The 8526-nt window shown below is 42.0% G+C and overlaps 1 pseudogene; it reads left to right on the forward strand.

The window, feature by feature from the left end:
* The first annotated feature begins 298 nt into the window (after window positions 1-298).
* On the forward strand, window positions 299-7612 carry LOC132375342 (ferritin light chain-like; annotated as a pseudogene).
* Window positions 7613-8526: the final 914 nt, after the last annotated feature.

Below are 8526 nucleotides of genomic sequence, written 5' to 3' on the forward strand. Positions count from 1 at the left end.
TTTTACTGTGCGGCCTCATAGATACCATGGGAAGGATGGATAAAAGAGTTGAAGGTTATTCCAAAGCAGGAATAAGAAAATTAAAATTATATGAGGAAAGAAAGGCAAGAAGACTCAAAACCTACTCCACTGGCAATTACCAACAGGGCTATCAGGAGTGCTTTTTGGCTTAATGTAATAGAAAACCCAACTCTCCACGGCTTACACAAGAAGTATGAGTGTCGGTAATTGCTAGCTTTCATTCTCACAGTTACCTTTTGTCCTTTTGTCTTCATGCTTGTTGCTTCATAGTTACAAGATGACTGCTGTAGCTTCTGGCATCACACTGACAATTCAGGAAGAGAGGAGGGTGGTATGCACAAGTTCTGCTTTCCAAGATGCCTCAGCTGACTTTCATTTACACCTAATCAGCAAGACCTGTATCGATGACTCCCCTAGTACATGGGTAGGTGGCAAAGGCATGGCTTCAACCAATCACAATTCACCCCTAAGCCTAGTCACGTTACTGCCCAAGTAAAATCTGAGTTCTGTTTTTGGAAAAAAGGCAAGTCTTTGTCTATTGTAGGCAACTGATAGGTTCATCCACAGTCAGGTGGATTCCCCAAGAGAAAAGCACCCACCAGCATGGTTGTTTGTTCCCACTTTTCAGGTGAAATCCATGTAAATACTCTGTAGCTTTTTTTTTTAATTAATTTAGTTAGTTAGTTATGGCTGTGTTGGGTCTTCGTTGCTGCCCGCGGTCTTTCTCTAGTTGCAGCAAGCAGGGGTTTACTCTTTGTTGCGGTGCACAGGCCTCTCATTGCGGTGGCTTATCTTGTTGTGGAGCACGGGCTCTAGGCACGCGGGCTTCAGTAGTTGTGGCACGCGGGCTCTAGAGCTCAGGCTCAGTAGTTGTGGCCCAAGGGCCTGGTTGCTCCGCAGCATGTGAGATCTTCCCAGACCAGGGATCAAACCCGCGTCCCCTGCATTGGCAGGTGGATTCTTAACCGCTGCGCCACCAGGGAAGTCCAAGTCTGTAGCTCCTATGTCAGAGATATAAAAACTGCAGAAGAGCCGCTGGGCAAATGGCTCCTTGGAAGCACCTAACCTTGTTTATAGCGTCTCTCAGAGGCAGGTGAAACAAATCTGGCTTAAACTTACTGAAGGCTCTTAAAGGGCACCAACCAATAACACCCCTTGGCGATTCAGCCAGACTACACTGTCACTGCCGAACACACTTCTACCCTTCCTGCCCTCACCACAGGTCTGCACTACCCAGTGTCTCCTTCCGTGGTAATTCAGGATACTGCTTCTTGCGCCTGGTAGGCAGCAACAAATATTCGCACAATTCCAAATCACAGACGTTATGCACATCAACCTTTAGCATAGAACGAATCTCTTTTTTCATTATTTTTCCTATTTGATGATTTTATTTAACCATTCTCCATTCTTTGTGGCGTCAGAGAGCCCCCAGAGGTATATTCTACAATGGAAAAGTTTCCAAAAGCTCACAGAAGTATAAGACAGACTTGAAAAACAATAAACCTCCTCAGGTAATCTAACGAAAGCACAATGCAGGACTTTTTAATTCAGGGAAAGCAGATGCTTTAAAAAAAAATTCTCCTCACCACTGAAGTCATGAGGTGCTGCAGTATATCAGAAAGAACAGAGAGTATCAGAATTCGTAAGCTCTAAGCCCTGTGTGTCTAGCCAGAAGCACTGAGGTGTGAAGCAAGTTATCTATGCTGAGGCTGAGATATCTTCTGCCAACACAGGTTGGGGTGGTGGATCTGGGGTTGACCCAAAAAATATGGTATTTTGTGCGGAAGTACTTTCTAAATAGCTACATTTTATTATGTGACAAGTTTGTGGCAGATCTGATGCAAACTTTACTCTCATCTCATTTGAGCCCAATCTACATGGTAGATGCTGTTATTACAACTTTAGAGTTGAGAAAATTTGGGATCAGAAGAGCTAAAGGGACAGTTTTGATGACACAGACAAAATCATAGAGCTTGGATTCAAATTTGGATCTATATGGCTCTTTCCACCACAGGATTATTATTATTATTAATTTATTTACTTATTTATTTATTTTTGGCTGAGTTCGGTCTTTGTTGCTGCACGCAGGCCTTCTCTAGTTGCGGTGAGCAGGGGGTACTCTTCGTTGCGGTGCGTGGGCTTCTCATTGCGGTGGCTTCTCTTGTTGCGGAGCACGGGCTCCAGGCATATGGGCTTCAGTAGTTGTGGCACACGGGCTTCAGTAGCTGTGGCTCCCAGGCTCCAGAGCGCAGGCTCAGTAGTCGTGGCGCATGAGCTTAGCTGCTCCGCATATGGGATCTTCCCAGACCATGGCTCGAACCTGTGTCCCCTGCATTGGCAGGTGGACTCCCAATCACTGCACCACCAGGGAAGCCCAGGATTATTATTTTTATTTAGAGTTTCTCGCACGAGCATGCTCACATGCACACACACACACAAATTCATTGCCTATAGTTGTGTTCTCTAGCGTTGTCTACTTTCCAAAACATCTTACCGTCCTTCAGATCTGCCCAAGGTAATATTTTAGAATCTTTAAACAAAACTCAACAACTTACTCGAGTACCCTGTCTTCCCCTGACATATGTCACTTTTGAAACACACACACGTGTGCACATACACACACACACACATATATATAACACAAGCCATTTTATTTATTTTTTTTACAAGTTTTTTTTTATTCTTTTCTCTTTTTATTTATTTATTTATGGCTGCCTTGGGTCTTTGTTGCTGTACGCGGGCTTTCTCTAGTTGCAGCGAGCGGGGGCTACTCTACGTTGCGGTGCGCGAGTTTCTCATTGCAGTGGCTTCTCTTGTTGCAGAGCACAGGCTCTAGGGCATGGGCTTCAGTAGTTGCAGCACGCGGGCTCAGTAGTTGCAGCATGTGGGCCCTAGAGCATGCGGGCTTCAGTAGTTGCAGCACGTGGGCTCACTAGTTGTTGTGTGCAGGCCCTAGGGTGCACGGGCTTCAGTAGTTGTGGCACGTGGGCTCAGGGGCTGTAGCTTGCAGGCTCTAGAGCGCAGGCTCAGTAGTTGTGGCACATGGGCTTAGTTGCTCACAGCATGTGGGATCTTCCTGGATCAGGGCTCAAACCCGTGTCTCCTTCATTGGCAGGCAGATTCTTAACCACTGTGCCACCAGGGAAGCCCACACAAGCCATTTTAGATCTTACAGTTTGGGGTGAATTATCAGAAGATGAATAAAATGACTGATACTGATTAAATTGAAAAATATGAAAGGAATAAAATTGCTGAAGCTACAAAACTTTTAGAAGCCAATAATCTTCTAACAGAGAGGCTTACTGACATTCTGGCTAGATATGGAAAATCAAAGAGATTGGAATTATGAGGAGAAAATTATTCTGCCTTTTATAAATGAGAGGAAGGAGGAGGAAAAAAGAGCAGCATAAGCTAGGGAAGTAATTATAGCAGGATACATTTCATTTCAGAAAAAGTCCTTTGATAACCAGAAAACACCACATTTTAAAGTTAAGGATTTAATACTCCTAAGTCCATTACAGATAGACTCTTTACCATGCTGGAAATAACTGAAAAGCAGAGGCATGCAATTGACCACTTTATGGTTTCTTTGATTTTTCCAGGCTGTTTGAAGAGTTGAATTCTGGAAAGGATTTGAAAACTGGGCATACCAACCCTGACCAGCTAATTGCCAATGAAGAAGAATGAATTACTCTGCAATTATATTAAAGGTGAAAGAGGTCCCAAGGAAAAATTCTAACCAAAAAAATGGACTGACTTGGGATAAAAGCTTGATTGGTAACAGCCATGACTATTAAGATGTTGAGTCTGAGTTCAAAGGAAGGACAAGATCAACTTTATGTCTGACAGTCTTAAGACAAGGTCACCACCTTCTACCAAGTATATGCCAACTTATTCAGATATGTCATTCCATGTCACACATCAGATTTGTTTACCATGACTTGTTCCTGGATTTGCCCTTAAGGTTTTGCATCCAGGTCATTAGTTTGGCCATTGTCAAGTTACAGACAAATTTATGACAGAGGAGCACAGATACTCATTCTTCTAGACTTATAGGTGGTTACTCACCTTATGGAACTCATTAATCCCAAAAGCTGATAGAGCTTGAAAATAGAGACAGATTGCAAGCAGGTTTTGATAATCCTTGGATGACAGATCATAATGGGTCCCAAAGAAAAAAGAGGCCCAACAATTATCTTTTGAGCATCTAATAGGGTTGCCACATAAAATACAGGACACCCGATTACATTTGAGTTTCAGAAAAACAATGAACAGTATTTTAGTGTAAGTATATCCCATGCAGTATTTGAGATACACTTTAAAAGGTATTGTTTATCTGAAATTCAAATGTAACTGATCATCCTAGTTTGTTTTGGTGTTTCTTTTGCTTGTTTGCTTGCTTGCTTACTTGCTTGTTTTTGCTAAGTCTGGCAACCTTAGTCTCTATTAGTGTAGGGTCCCATCTTACATAGTGAGTAAGGAAAAATTGCCTGTCTTAAAAATTATCATGAAAAACCATTTAAATCACTCAAAGTCTAGTCTACTTGATATTATATCATTGTACTATCTCTCAGTGACTCCAAAACAGACTGTTTTCCCTCAATATTGAAAAGTTCTCAGTTGAACACCAAATGAAGTCTGGGTTGTGTTTATGGGCCATGCTGTATAAAAAAATATATTGTCTGACTTTTTAAATTAATGTTTATCAAAACAGTATCAGTGCATGGTTTTAAATGCAAGATAGTACACTTAATTTAACGACATAATGAAAAATTACATTCCTCTGCCTAACCTCTCTGCATACTTCAGACCAACTCCCCACAGCCAACAAACACTCAACTCTTCTAAATGTTTTCCTTAATATTTACTTACATATTTATAAATAATAGGCCTATACTATTCTTTCTTAACTTACCCATTTTAGACATTATCTACACCTTTTATGATGCTTCTGAGCCAACCTGTATTTTATGAATATGCCTTCTTTTTTGGACAAGCATTCATAGTCCTTGGAGTCAATCACTGCCTTGGGTTTGTTTGTTTACCTGTTTTTGCCTGGTTTTCTAAGTGAGGTTTGTTCATATTTTTCAAATGGTTCAACATCTCTGCCACACACCTGTGAATAATATTTTCCGTTTACCCAAACACATCAGTTCCATTTTCTTTCTTCCCTAAAGATCTCCCTCCCAGAGCTTTCCACCCACTTTGCTCCATTCCGGACCTTCATTTCTCAGCCTGCTACTCAACTGTTATTCTAGGTCTTTTCCTTTGCAAGTCTCCTGTGTTGGAGTGCCCATTCCTGAATTCCATGTTTGCTTTTTTTGTTGTTTTCTACCCAATTGTTTATAGGAGTACACCCTCCAGAATATTCCCCAGGAAGGCTATCTGAGAGTAAATATATTGAGTCTTTGCAAGCATGACAGTGTCCTTTTACCAGAAAATAAATATCCTGTCTCTTGTCAGGGGTGCATAGGGAAGGGTAGTCTACTGTCTGGGCAGAGTGGAACAGGGAATCTGGGCTCTAATAGCTCCATATTATTTTCTTTTTTAACCAAACTCTGTTTCTTCAGCCCCATTCATTACCCTGCTCTTGGTAATAGCTTTTTTGAATACAGAGTAAAAGAAAAAAAAAAGAAGTTACTAATTTTAGGGCTCAGTGTGTACCAGACCCTTTAGCTAATTTTAAAAAGTTCTAACATTTGTGCCTGCCATCAACCAAATCATGTCCTCAAATACTGCTTTTTTAATGATGATGAGAATGACTCAAAAAGGTCCTACCCTATATGATATGAAAAGGGAGAGACAGCATTTGCTAATAGTCTATCAAAGCGGTACTGGAGAATTCGAGAACAGGTATGAGGTGAGGATACAATAATAAATGGAGTAAAGAAATCCCTAAATGACTAGGGATGCAATACTAGTTGGGAAATAATATTGGTACTGGACTATAGCTAAGGGCAATAAAGGCTAGTATGTGGGAAGGATGGAGGCTACCATGCTCAGGACTCCAGTGGTTAAGAACAGGGATCCAAGTTCAAGTCCCAGCTTACGTATCTTCTCACAAACTCTGGCTCCAGTTTCTAGCTCATGCTGAATTCTCCATCACTACTCTGAATCTCTCCCTTCTTGTGCTTTTCTGGACAGTATGAGGTCACGCTGAACACCATCCCAGTGCCTTCACTACATAAAGTACCCCAGAAAAAAGATAATATAGTATATGAACTTCTCTACAGATGGTTTAGAAAAGACTGATGGAGCAGAGGCAGGGAACGGGAGATTCACAACACTTTTGTAGCGACAGTCACTAAGGATTGGATTTTGCCCATCATTTTTTTCAACCCCTCTATAACTGCCACTGGCTTTTAGTTTGTCTCTAGCTAATTTGCTAGCTAGTTCTCTTCCCTCCAGAGCCCCTCTGCCTCTTTCCACAGTGGCTCCTGAGAGCTCTCACATTCCTTTTTTTTTTTTTAATGAGTGGCATTTAATTCTCTTGTTTCAATTTTCTATCTTCAGGACTTGTACAGAGACCACCATTTTGTTGATAAACAGCCTACGAATGTATTTTGCTAAGCAAAAGGTTATCTGATCCAGAAAGAAATGTTGCCACCTCTTAAAGAGATAGACGTGGCTGTGTGTTACTAGTAAAGAACAGTTTTGTTTTTCTCACACCTTCTTATAGTTATATAGTATGACTGCATTTTTATAAAAACATACGTGTGTATGCACATACACATACATAACTTCATATACATAAATGTGCATATTATACACACAACTTTAGATACGTGTATAGAGAGAGAGAGAAAGAGAAATTTGTAATTATATTTACTAAAACCCTTAAGAAAGGGTCAGAGAAATTATCTCTGGAAAGTGCTGTTAAAGAAGGGCTTTGGACAGTGTGCTCCGAGGCGCCGCGGATCTGTCTTTTGCTTCAACAGCGTTTGGACAGAACAGACCCAGGGACACCCCTTGCTCCAGCCTCCCACCACCCTCCAGCCTTTTTTCCAGTCACAACCTGTGGAATCAGCCGCTCCGCTATCCTCGGTCACAGGGACCAGCCAACACCATTTTTTGAGCTGAACTCCTCATTACCGATCAACCACGAGCTCCCGGATTCCTCAGAACTACTCCACCGACGTCAACCACCTGGCCAACATGCATCTGCGAGCCTCCTACACCTACCTCGCTCTGGGCTTCTATTTCGACGAGGTCGCTCTGGAGAGCGTGGGCCACTTTTCCGGGAATTGGCCGAGGAGAAGCACGAGGGCGCCGAGCGTCTTGAAAATGCAAAACCAGTGCGGCGGCCGCCCTCTCTTCCAGGAAGAGCAAAAGCCTCGCCACGACGAGTGGGGTAAAACCCAAGACGCTGTGGGAGCCGCCGTGCTCGTGGAGAAGAACCTGAACCAGGCCCTTGTGGACCTGCCTGCCCTGGGCTCTGCCCCCGCGGACCCCCGCCTCCGTGACTTCCGGGAGAGCCGCTTCCGGGAGGAGCAGGTGAAACTCATCAAGAAGATGGGCGACCACGTGACTAACCTCCGCAGGCCGGCTGGGCGAATATCTCTTTGAGAGGCTCGCCCTCCAGCACCACTAGGAGCCTCCGGAGCCCAGCAGGCTTTGAGGAGCCCCTCTCTGCAGCCACTAGGCAGCTTTTTAGCCACCCTGGAGCCCTCTCCCAAGATGTGGACCAAATGGAAACAATAAAGCTTTTTGCAGAAAAAAAAAAAAAAAAATAGAGCTTTGGTTTTCTGCATTTTTACAGGGATGTATTACTCAAATAATGAGAAAATGAAAGTGCAACTATCTCCATTTAGAAAAGTAAATTGAGTATGTGTCAGATGAGAAATAAACATAAGAAGTCTAAATAGAACCACAGAGAATGTTTTTTAAAAAGAAAGAAAAAAAGACATTTATAATGGAGAGGGAGGGAAGTCATGATCTGAAAAAATTCATTAAACAGAGGATGACACATCTTATGTCACATTCCCATAATACAATACAGAGGTCCTAAGTGCATTTCATGAAGCATGAAAAAAAAAAGAAACAGCTAAAGGTTAATGAAAACCCAAAGAGAAGGAAGTTCATTGTAAGATCTGCAAAATCCATGCAATCTGGAATTGCATTCATATTAAGGAAGTGGGTGGTTCATACTCTCCCCGCCAACCCCCCGCACTTTACCTCTTCATGGATAACTCTGGTTTTTCTACCAGATTAATTCAGCTCAGATCACTTTCTTTATGGAAACATATTAAATAAATTAAGGAAATTAGCCAATTTGGTCGATTTTATAAAGAAATGGTGATTATGTATGCAATTCCACATCTGGTAGAGACATGAGTAAAGGACCAAATTTCATTGCAGTAGTTACCATATGCTCACTCCATTTCCCTTAGCACTCTGAAATTGATGGTACCATTGGAAAAAAAAAAAAAAATGAATCCCAGAGAGTTAGAAATAATCTCAAAATTAAAAAAAAAAAAGAATAGAACATAAGTCAGACAAAAGGAA

Source organism: Balaenoptera ricei, chromosome 11 (assembly GCF_028023285.1).
Source record: "Balaenoptera ricei isolate mBalRic1 chromosome 11, mBalRic1.hap2, whole genome shotgun sequence".
Lineage (NCBI taxonomy): Eukaryota > Metazoa > Chordata > Mammalia > Artiodactyla > Balaenopteridae > Balaenoptera > Balaenoptera ricei.